Source organism: Pezoporus occidentalis, unplaced genomic scaffold (assembly GCF_034315485.1).
Source record: "Pezoporus occidentalis ecotype Australia unplaced genomic scaffold, CSIRO_AGI_Poc_V1 ctg87, whole genome shotgun sequence".
NCBI classification, from domain to species: Eukaryota; Metazoa; Chordata; class Aves; order Psittaciformes; family Psittacidae; genus Pezoporus; species Pezoporus occidentalis.
Window position 1 is genome coordinate 97583 of NW_026916231.1, and position 11772 is coordinate 109354.

The following is an 11772-nucleotide window of genomic DNA, read 5'->3' on the forward strand; positions in this document are numbered from 1 at the left end:
GGACTGTGGCAGTGTCTGGTGCTCCATGAGTAGCTCTATACTAGGACTGGTGCCCATATGAAAAGTAGGAGCTTTTCTGCATGATGCATGCCTCCCTTGGCACACTGCATAAAATAATTGCTCAGTCATTTCACTGTCTGAGGGCTTTGTTGCTTTGGCTCGGTTTTGCTTTTTAAAATGTTGTGATCCTTGCCCAGAAACAACAAAGGTCCGAAGGTACAATTTCATTCTGTTTTAGGTTCCTCCTTGCCTCCCCTGTCCTGGTTTTACCTTGCCGAAACTCCCCTGCCCTCGGTGGCAGCAGCGCACGGCTGTGGCTCAGGGAGTGGGTGGGAGCAGTCCCCTCAAGAGCTGCTGCTGATTCACCTCCTGAATCATCTACCAGGGGTGCTGCTCCTCTGGGGTCGGGAGTGATGCAATGAGCACTGCCGCCTCCATTTTGGTCTCCTTCCACTGCGCGCTCCTGGGGCCGGCACACCCCGAGTGACACAGCATGCTCGGGGGCCTGGGAACCGCGGCGGTTCTCAGCAGCGTGGCTCCACAAGGGCAGTCGCATCGCTCTACCACCGACATCCTCCCACCAGCTCGCCTGCGAATTCAAATAGCTGGGATGTTACCAAACACATCCAAGAAAGCCAGACAGCGAGGAGTCGAGCCTCCCACCCTATACTGCCTTTATGTTGCTTGAGGTCAATTATTATAAACTATCAATTTTTCAGGAATGCCATTAATTTAACTGCTGTGTAAACTGAGTTTCTGTCTCTCAGCAATTATAACGCACAAAATCTCAAGCAGTAGTAATTCCTGAGATTTTGCCTCCTTTTTCTTTTCTTTTTTTTTTTTTTTTTTTCTCCTTTCCTTCCAGAGTTAACAGTTTCCAGCTGTGTATTCTTTGGATGTGTTTCCACACAAGCTTTTTCCATAATATAGAGACGGCCCATTTCCAAATCCCGGATGTGCTATTTATTTACTCTGAAGCATCTGGGCCCCGACATGGCCTTGTCACTGCAACGTGGCAAACTTGTGAAAAATCAGAGTGGCAGCCAGTTAACAGGCTGTACTACACTGGCAAGCAGTGAGAGCAGTTCAAGGGGGGGGGGGGGGGGGGGAGTGGAAATGAAAAAGAAGCAAATTTCATGTTTGGCTACACTGTGTTTTCTAAGGTTACAAATGACTAGTGGCATTCAAATTGGAAACCGGGGATTTTGCTCTTTTGTAAACAGAGCCATAAAGGCACTTAAGCCCAAAAGAAGCCAACCCGAGTGGCTGTGAGATGTTGAGCACTCTCTGAAAAGCTCACAAAAGCTCATGCATCCTCCTAAAGACCCTCAAAAATGGTCACAGACCTCAGAATAAACTGAGAAAGATATTTTAAATTTGCCCCTGAATTTCCCTGCTCGGGAAGGCGCCAGCAGGAGGACTTTTTATGCCTGAGAAAAATATCCCTATTGATGTCATATTGTACCAACAAACCTCTGGTTTTGTTTCAAAATATGAAGCACGAGGGGAAAAGCCAGCATGCTCCAAAATCAAAACTGCAAGACTCTAGTACAATAGAAATGTGGAAAGATAAACTGCAGCACCTTGGATACCACTGGGGTCTTTGGCTTACATCTGCACTGCTTTCAAGCCAAGAATTTGCCATTTCTTTAGGGTTACCAAGCTTTCAGTCTTTATACAGCCCAAGAGATACTTTTGTTGAAGCAGGTGTAAGCATTTGTTTTAAGAAATAGAGTCAGAGTTGCATGTGAAAAGCGCAAGAGTCTAAAGGCATTTAAGGCAACAAGGGAGAAACAAAGTGCTCAGTGAAAGCAGTATGTTACCTGGTTTGAGTCTGATCATGTAAATGTTAAGTCACGCAGAAACAGAAGGGTTTTTCTACCACTGTAGCTACGTTGTCCTGCATTCTGCCTGTTATTTATATTTTAGAGCTAGTAAGATGTAGATATTTCCCCTTTAAAAATGAGTTAGGAAACCAGGTAGGAAAGATTTAAAAAAATAATAATTAAGGAATCTTGTGTGGAAACAGAAGGGATAAATGCAGGAAAAAGGGTTGGCAGCACTGTTTTCTCTAAGCTAATGATGAGAGTGAGAATACCTCCCAGATCTGCCCCTATCTCCATGTCCATCACATTCTATTGAGAGCATGCGAGTGAAGGAAGGGTACGTATATGTCCTTTCTGCAACACAGAAATCCATCTTTCTCAGGTCATTCCCTTTCCTGTGATCTGTTTACCACTCATTTAGGCAACAAGATATGCAACAGGAACTGAAGTAGTTCTGTTAAAAGCTGCTAGAGGATGATTAAAAACTTCATAGGAAATAGTTATAGAATTTAGAATTCAGTGAGAGTTTTCATCTTCAGATCTTCTTTTCATAAAACTCTTGATAAGCAATTTTGGTATGAAAACATATTGTAAAGTGCCTAACTCAAGAGGCACAGAGAGGCAAATCCAGATGCTTCTGCTCAGCAGACCTGGAAGCTGGGCAGAGCAGTTCCCATTGTCCCCAGGAGCTTGCTCCATATCAGACAAGGGGTGTCACCTCTAGCAAGCTGGGAGCCAGGGTGCTATGGTTGTCCAGTGTCAAAGAGCAAAGAGTAGGAATGGCAGAGATAGCAGAGGGTAACTTTTCAAGGGAAAAAAAAGGCATCTTCCTAGCTGTGAGAAGCAGAGAGCATGGAGGATTATGTAGTTCCAGCTACAGGCTCAGGCTGATCTTTTCCAAGTGTTGCACATTTCCTACTGTATAAATACAAAGTAGAAAGCTTGCAACCAATCTAATTGAAGCACTCAAACAATGAATGAGTCTCTTCATGTTTTCCTGTGAGAAGGTGATATTTTCAGGCAGCCAACATCTCATACAATGCTCCAGCATCAACTGGAAGAGGCCCGCATATCACCTTCCAGAGGTATCCACTGCACCTGTAATTCAAATGTGGTGTCATTACTTCCAAGCTGGTGCATCATGATGCCACTCCAGGCAGTGGCGATGACCATCATCACTCCTAACAACACCTCCCTGAACTGTTTACACAGCAGTGAGATTAAAGCTCCTCATCACCTCAGTTCACCAAGACTATCACTTCCTGAGATCATAAAATTACTGCAGAAATTAAACATGATCTTTCCCTGTTGTCAGAAAGCTTTAGGATGCTTTGCAGAACAGCTTATCAAACTGCCTACTCAATTCCTGTGGGAAATGTATGGGATTGCTATACATGGCCTTTTACTGTTAATGGACACAAGTTATTTGGATGTCCTTTCACTCTGACATATTGCTGTATACAGTGGTATAGAACATCACATTCTAAGTAGCAAAACACAATTGGGCTTTTAAGTCTTGAGAACTGAGCAGTGCACAGTGAAACTTGCAGGTCAGACAGGCTCTTGTTTTGGCCATTGGAAAGGCAATCCTGCAGCTACCACCAGAGAATCACCAAGTGGATTTTATTTAAAAGAAAACAAAATCACAAGAGACAAGAGTCAAGCTGAAGGTTTTGTACCTAAACCATCAATCACAACCACTGCTGTTCACAACCGAGTTGTCAGTTATTACTGATAGCAGACTGACCAAATATCTTACGCTGTGAGTGGTATCTATAGTGGACTGAGTTCACTGTCTTCATGATATATCTGACAAAAGTTTGAAGCCTGCTTCCAAAACCCAGGTGATAAGGGATTTGACACGAAAGAGCAGTGTTTCAGGGACAGCAGGTTCTCTGCAAGTAACCTGCACCATCTCTGGGTTTAACACATTGCTCGCTCTTTAGAAAATCACCCTGGCCATTGCTGCTCCCTTTTGGAAAGTGAAATGATAGACCATTACCAAACAACTGAATACATGGAAAATGTTAATCTGATTTAGAACTGCACATAAATGCTCTGCAGATTAGTGCTCCTGCCATCATTCAAGGTCATCGCTCTGCCGTAGCCAAAAGGGTAATGTTTCATTACATTAAACCATGAGTTCTTTGGCCCCAGGCCGGATTCAGCTCAGTGATGTAGTGCTGCAGGCATAAGCTATCATAAGATCCCCAACAGTGGAAAATCTGCCTGCAGATGGGCTGGGTTTGAACTGTTTCTGTGGTGGGTTGAAGGTGTCCTTAATTCCCACTCTTCCAGGAACATATCCCTGAGTGCCCCTTGCTCACTGAGGGGCCTGTGTAATTGCCATCCTTGGAGGACAACCCCTTCCACAGCAACACAGGGGAAGGGGGGTGGCTTTAAAAGCCCCACCAGCTATTCTGCCAAACCCAGGCTTCAAGACAAAGCCACTGCCTTTTCACACACCCTGTGGCATGTCAGGACTGCCTGCTCCCTCAGGGAGAACTGCCCTTGGGAGCTGCCAGCAGATGTGCATTTCCAGGAGGGGAGGATGACCTAGCAGACCAGAGACTGCTCACGGGGTCCCTTTCAGCTTGTTTGTTGTCTAAATACAAACCTATCTCAGGAAACCTGGCATTTCCTCTTGGGCAAGCAGAAGAGCTGTGCCTCTGCTGAGATAGACTTTATTTCCTTTTATTGCTTATCTTGCAAACGTCCCATCCTCAGAAGCACTCCTTCCCCTACTGAAGGCATGTTTTTTGTGTTGTTGGATTTCTTACTTTTTAATTACACATGTTGGCCTTACATCTACATCCTCTCTCCTTCCAGGAAGGAACTGGAATCTACAGGACAAGGGAACATTTCCATAGATGAGCGGCCTTGTCATTTTAAAAAATTCTTAGGTAATTCTTATTTTCAGATACAGTAATCTTAAATAAATTCATTAATTTTGATAAATTAGGGTATTTTTCCTGAGCCAGAGTAGCTGCCACAATATACGTCATCTTCCTCTAAGATATTTTTCTTTATTATTTTTTCCAGAGTCTGTACACATTAGAACCCAGTCAGCTGGTTTTGCACATAGCATCAAGAGCCACATTTACCTCTGGGTTAATTCTGCTTAAGCAGGGAATTACAGGAGACTGCAATTGGTTCCAGCACTTTAGATGGTTAAAACATTCCTGGTGTTGATAAGATTGACATTCCTAGATCCCAGAATATCTGCATGGAAGCAATAGTCCCAGGAATGTGGCTGGTCTCCATGCCTTTAGCTTTGTTTTCCTGTTGTTCTGAGCTCATTAGTGGAAAAGGGAATTGAGGAAAAGTTTGTCAATCCCTTGACAAGAAAAAAGCAGAGCAGCACATCAATCTAATTTACACTAATAAAAGTCTTGGTTTCCGCAACCGCTGATTATAGCTTCAGCTGGAGTGGAAAGAGAACAGTGGGTACTCAGAATCTCTATTGTAAATGAAGCAAAGTCATAGTACTTGGCTATATTCATCAGAAGCACAGGGTGACCTAAGGCACACAGTATTCATACTAAAGGTCTGTTGGTTTTGCAACAAGAAGGACATTCAGGGAAAGAAGTCTAAGAGCTGAAACATAGCCACATGCATACTTTTTGTATGAAAAGCAATAAATATTCTGAATTTGTAAGTTGTTAGAAGTACTTTCAATAGTTATCAGTTCTGGACATTGATTACTTAAAATTGATCCTTCTGGGTGATCTCAAGTCTAAATAATGATGTTATTATGCCAGCCCTGCTTCTGTTATGTGAGCAGGATATTTTTTTCCTGAATAAGAAACAAAGTGCCAGATTCAAAAGTAAGACAGAATTGTTTTTAATATATTTGCAATTCAGGCAAAACCAATTCCTCTTTCACAGCTAAAGGAGCTTATATCATGCCTCTTAAAGATGAGGGTTTAATGTAAGTTGTAAGTTACATCTGACAATTTCTCAGAACAAAAAACAAAGCTATTTGGAAAACTGAGGTTTTCTCAGTGGAAATGTAAAGTGAAAAATGTCAAATGAAGCATCTCCTTTTTCTTCAGGAAATTAAGAATGACTTCAAATGGGGAGAAATATTTCAACTATAGGGCATTCTTTTATTTTTTTTTTCCTCCTGAGCTGGAAATGCTGAAGAAACTTAAAATTAAGCTACTGTTTTCAAAAGTGTTGATAGAAAATCTAAATGTTTTCACCTGAATTAGCATCTTTCAGTGGAAAATAATAAAAACTGATGTTGTCATGGAGAACTTGGGCTGGGCTTGCAGAGGGCACTTTCCCATAGCTGTCTATACTCTTTAACTCTTGACATGTTCCCCAGCACTGGTTTTAGCCATGCCAACTAACAAGAACTTTCCTGGCTGCTGCCCAGTCATGACTCAGGGGATATTGCATGCCAAGAACCACTGCCAAAAGGTCCCTGTCATGGGTTGGAGGGCGTAGAGCTCATTCGTGCTAACAAGCAGTGCCCTGCTGCCTGGCTGCAGGGCTACTGAATGTATCCAGATGGCTCTGTTCAGAAGGACAGGCGTAGCCTACCTGCCTGAGGACTGCAGGGAGGAAAGATGCTATCACACATGATGGGATGTTGAAATTACACAGTAATGACCTATAGGTTTCCTGGAGGAGCACTATTTAGATGAGCTGATTTTGATCAAAATTCTCCCTTAAGCCTCTAACATACTTGCTTTCCTGCTGATCCTCTGGAGCATGGGTAAGCAAATGTGACCCAGGCTGTGCATCCACCTTGCTGGATGTGGAATGCTGGGCTGGTTTATGGCAGTATGTGCAGTGTCTGAGACCTGTATACAGCTCTGGAGTACTTCTAGGACCTTTCTGCCCAGTGCAGCTGGGGGCAGGAGCACAGGATATATGGTGGAGGCTGGGAATGATGATGGCTGTCCTGTACACATGGTTATGACAGCAAAAATGAAAGCTTCTTAAAAAACACTGCACTGCAAGCCTTGGATGTTAGCAAATACATTCCAAACAGAGAATAGCTGCATCATCCGTCCCTTTGTCCCTCCTAAGGTGTCAGCTGTGTCCCTTATTTGGGTGTGATTTTGCCTTATTGCAGTGCTGGAGTCATTAAAGCAGCTGGTGACCTGTAGAGAGAGCTGGGGCAGTGCTAGGAGAGGGGCAAGACCCAGGCAGAAATAGTATGAAGCTGATGGTGAAGCAGAGGGTGGCGCGTGTGATGGAAGAAGCACACACAGCAACAGTCTTACGTACAATTGCAAAGTGATTTTGGTCCTGCTGCTAAGGAAGGGATTAGAGCAAGGGTGCAGCATGAGGAGAGGGTCCATCTGCCTCCTTCATACATAGACCTTTAGCCCACCCCACTGCCCCCCACTAGAGTGGGTAAAAACCGCATGCGCTACAGCTACCTGAGCTTCTGACTCAAACTCCAGAGAACAACCAACCATTTTATGGTGGGTCAGCAGGCCACGCTGCATGGGTGTTTGCATATCCTCTGCAACCATGCACATCATTAAGGCAGTTTGCCGCAGCTGCTGGATGAGAAGTGACACAACACTTTTCAGCTCTGATCGGTAATGCTCTACCTTATTAGTGGGCTGCTTCCAGTGATGTTGTGAACCTTAGCCTGAAAGAGAAGGAGGCTATTTGCGGTGATGAGCTCTGGAACAAAAAATCAGAAGTAGGTTCAATATCATAGCAATATCAAGGCATACTTGTATTTCAAAGAACATAAAAGGTATTTTAAGCCATATTCTGTCGTAAGGAGGTGTCTCAGCATATTGCTGCTCTTTGTCATGCTACATTTTCCACATTAAACTATGAATCTGCACAGGGAAAAATACCCGAGATAATAAAGTTTTGGTATTTTAAAAAGTCAAATACTGCTTTTGGATTAAATCTCATAGAGGTATCACAGAAGCTCTGACGAAAACATAGTTGCCTGACCTGGGAGGAAAATCATATGAGTTGCTGGACGCAAACACATCACAGTCTGAACTTTTGCTGTAGACTACATTTTTAGAAAGGGTTCTGTATCTCATTCCTTAAGGAGTTAAAACTGACAGAATCACAGGAAAAACAGAATTGGGAAAACGGACACTGTTGATACCGCTTAGGGCATTGGGAGAGCACGTAATTCGACATGAGCAAAAGGCAGCAAAGTGTCATGTGGCTTTATGCAGTCCTCTGGTGGCTGTACTGTGCCTGTGAGCACCTGTGTCTCCCAAACTGCTGCTGCCCTGCTCTTCACAGAGCCAGGCCACACAGCACACCTAACACACTTGATGGCTGAATTTTAAGCTAGATTAGTGGGGATTGTAGGACCTAGCCAGACCTTGTTAGTGAAGCTTAAATTATAATAAGCATCACCCAACTAGGAAGCCTGAAATGACAAATAACCATCTTAGAGAGGAAGACAGCTCCTTTTCAGGAATTGTCCAGACTCATTCCACTTCTGGGTTAATTCCCAGGCAAATCCAGGAGACGTCTGGAGTTTTCTGCCAAAAGCAGCTCTTACAGACATTATCTCCCAAAGCATACCCTTGGGAAGAGGCAGATACAGTGCACTGTGTCCCGGGACCACACGGAGAAAGCCAAGCATGCTGATAAGAAACTAGAACATATGCCTTGGTTTTGTTCATGCTCCTTTCTCCCTTTCAGAAGTTTTGAATTATTCCAACAATGCTAATAAAGTCAATGTTGAACATCCCCAAGTTAAGACATTACTTAATAAATGATCAAATTAATAGATTTAGGACTCTGAAACGGTTAAATCGCTACTGAATGAAATAATATGGGGTTTAACCCATTATTTGTAGCAGCTCAAATAACTCAGGACTGATGTTCAGTCCTACCTGCAAGTGAGGGAAGCAGAAGTACATATATATGAAGTGTAAATATATATATATATAGTGCTGAAGATTGGCTGTGATTTCCAACAACAAGAATAACACTTATTAAGCTCCAGCTGCAAACAAACTACTAGTATCAGGCATTCCTGCATCTTGAGAGAGAATAGAAGAGAAGCTAATTTTGGCTTCTTCAGAGCCTGGCTCAATGTGAAGAATATGGCTTGTTTTGTGGTCTAGTCTCCACAGCTCACATGAAACCCCACACTTAGGTTCCTGCTTTGATTTCATTACTGCAGACAATAGTGCAGAAAGAGAAGCATGGGTTATAAAAAGAAAAATCAATCCATCAGTCAGGAGAAGCACAAGAAGAGAAAGAATTGTGTGTACGTGAGTGTATGTGGTTTGCCAGATGTAATCGTATTTGCTAAAACAAAGGAAAACCACATTCAGAAAAGTGATCTGCTAGACACGTATCACCTAGCAACTGTACAGTGATTTCTCCTCACACCTTGACACTCATCACTACCCTCCTGCTGGCTTTTCAGCTTTATCAACATTTTTGCCTGTCACCAGGCAGTATTCATCCATGACTGCTGAACCGTGGAGTTATATCAAGAATTGATTTGCCTTCCAACATGGGTCCTGTAAATTACCTATTAACCCTCCTTTCCCCTTCCTCAAATTAAATAGCAAAGAAAGTGGCTTTCTGTTTAAATTTTCATACTGTTATGTATTGACTTAACACAGATAAGGCTCTCAGACAAGTCTGGGGAAATCTGTTGGGCAAAGGTGTGCATGTTGCTTTGCTGGGAGAAGCGAAGCAGAGAAACATTAAAGCTGTAAAACAGCTGTACCGCTGATTATTGCCCATATCACTACAAAATAAAAACCTAACCAAGTCACACAGGGCAACATGTCAGCCAGTATCTAACCACCTAGAAGGCATCATCCTTTTAAGACCAAATGAGTAGGGTGAAGGCTGCAATGCAGCTATTGAGTGATCCCACAATCCCAAGTGACACTGAAGCAAAAAGCCAGGGAAAGCATATCTGATGCACCATCCCACTGGCGTTCTGCAAGCATGGTGGAAAGCTGTCACATCCCTTGTAAGGGGCAAGTGCCTACTTGTAGCACTGTTAGATAACAACCACCTTTCTGTCTGCTGAGCCAGGCTACCCGACCTTTTGCTAGTCTCACAGCCAGCTCCAGGGGGTTAGGCGAGGCTGCTCGGTTTGGCAGGTGGAGTCAGCATTTAAGTCCGTCCACACTGCTATTTAGGACTGATAGAACACCTCAGAGTGGTCAGACCCAACAGGAGAGTGCCTTCTCCTATATAGTGCCTCAAAGGCAGCTCTGCCCCTGGATGTACCCCAAGATCCCTTCCTGGTGCAAAAGGAGAGGACCTTCCTATGGGCTTCATCTTGCAAGTTGAAACTTGCAAGTTTCACTCTGCTCATGGGTAGGGGAAAGGAATGAGAGAACTAAGCAGGCTGCACACCAACCTGAAGAATTGCACCACTGGGGTCCACTACTGTCTCCCTGAGTGCTCTACAACCTGTTGTGGGTAGTTATCCACCATTACAGATAGCAACTGGAAGCCATTGATGGGTCTCATCGGGGGAATTCAGCTTGGCTGTCAGACTCCAGAGTGAATATCTGTCAAAGGACAGCCAAGAGACCACAAATGATGAGCTATTTAATCATTATGAATACATTTGTCCAAGCCTTGTCTATACTGCTGTTTCTACTTCAATCTTAATATTATCTGGCAGAGTTAAAAAGCTACCTGAGTTGACCATCTCAAAGTCTGAGTCAGATTTATAACTGCAGGAGTCCTGGATCCCTGTCAGCTTTACCCACGACATCAGATTGTTTCTCCTAACTAGAACAGACAAAAATCATGTCTATTCAATCTCTCTCCAGTCTCATAACTCTCAGATTTGGCTCTTAATCAAAACAATCATCACTTTCCTGAAATCATGTTACAGCTTTCTATATGGGTTACCGTGGTGCTCACATCCTTTTGGGGAAGAACGTTACTCCTCCTCCTGCTCAGCCACCATATCCAGCCACTTTGTAAACTACGTTTCTGGGCAGAGCTCACTGATTCTTTTTAACAGACACCAAAACAACTTCTTCAGCTGAGATGGATAAACAAAGATTTCCATTTCCTGGCACATGCAGCTAGCCCTTAATCACTGATGTGGACATGAACTCTCAGGCTGACACATGCGATTCTTAGTTTCTGGAAACACCACTTAGGCTTTGTAGCAAAGTGGTGGAATTGGGCAGAAAGATGATTCCAGCATCGCTCCTTTGCTGGAGATCGCTTGAGTACCTGCTGTTCCTGAACATCACTCAGCTCTCAAGACATGCCCTTTCAAACAGCTCTCTCTCTCAGGAAAACATCACTAAAGCACACACATGTATTTGGTTTTAGTAAGGAAAGACCATAAACAAAGGCTTTTCTTTTTTTGTGAATGATACACTTTGATTTTCATTATTTAGAGAAATATGTCACCATCTACCTATATTGCTGCTGGTGTTCTACTGTTCCATCATCAGAAATAAATAAGTAGCTAGCTTAAGAGAAAGGTTGAGGTTTTAATTACGCGGTATACTACATAAAAAGTGCGTTAGCAAAAGGTTGTAAAAATACAGAATTTGTTAATACAGACAAGGAAAATTAACAAAAGATTAGTTCTTTGATAAGTATCATGATTTAGTAAGCCTAGAAATATTAGGCTATATTTCTGCCACATAATCCTATTAAATTATATTGATTTACATCACTAAATAAATCTGAACTCAATAAAGTAGCTATTTTTAACTTCTGAAATAAATTTTATTGCCTTTTAGAATTTGGTTAGTTCTCTACATTTTATTACAGATATTTGCTTTCCTGCAAATAGCATTTGGTGGTAAGGCTTATTACTAGCATTCTGTTTGCAAATAAATGCCAGTATTACTGAAGCCCTGGAGGAAGGAAAGTATTTGGAACATTTGAGAAATAGGATATTTGGATCATTGAGAGATGAGGGCTTCTGTGAGCTCGTTCCTTCAGTTAAGTGTATGATCAAGTAATATGATGCTGAGGGATAGGGCTG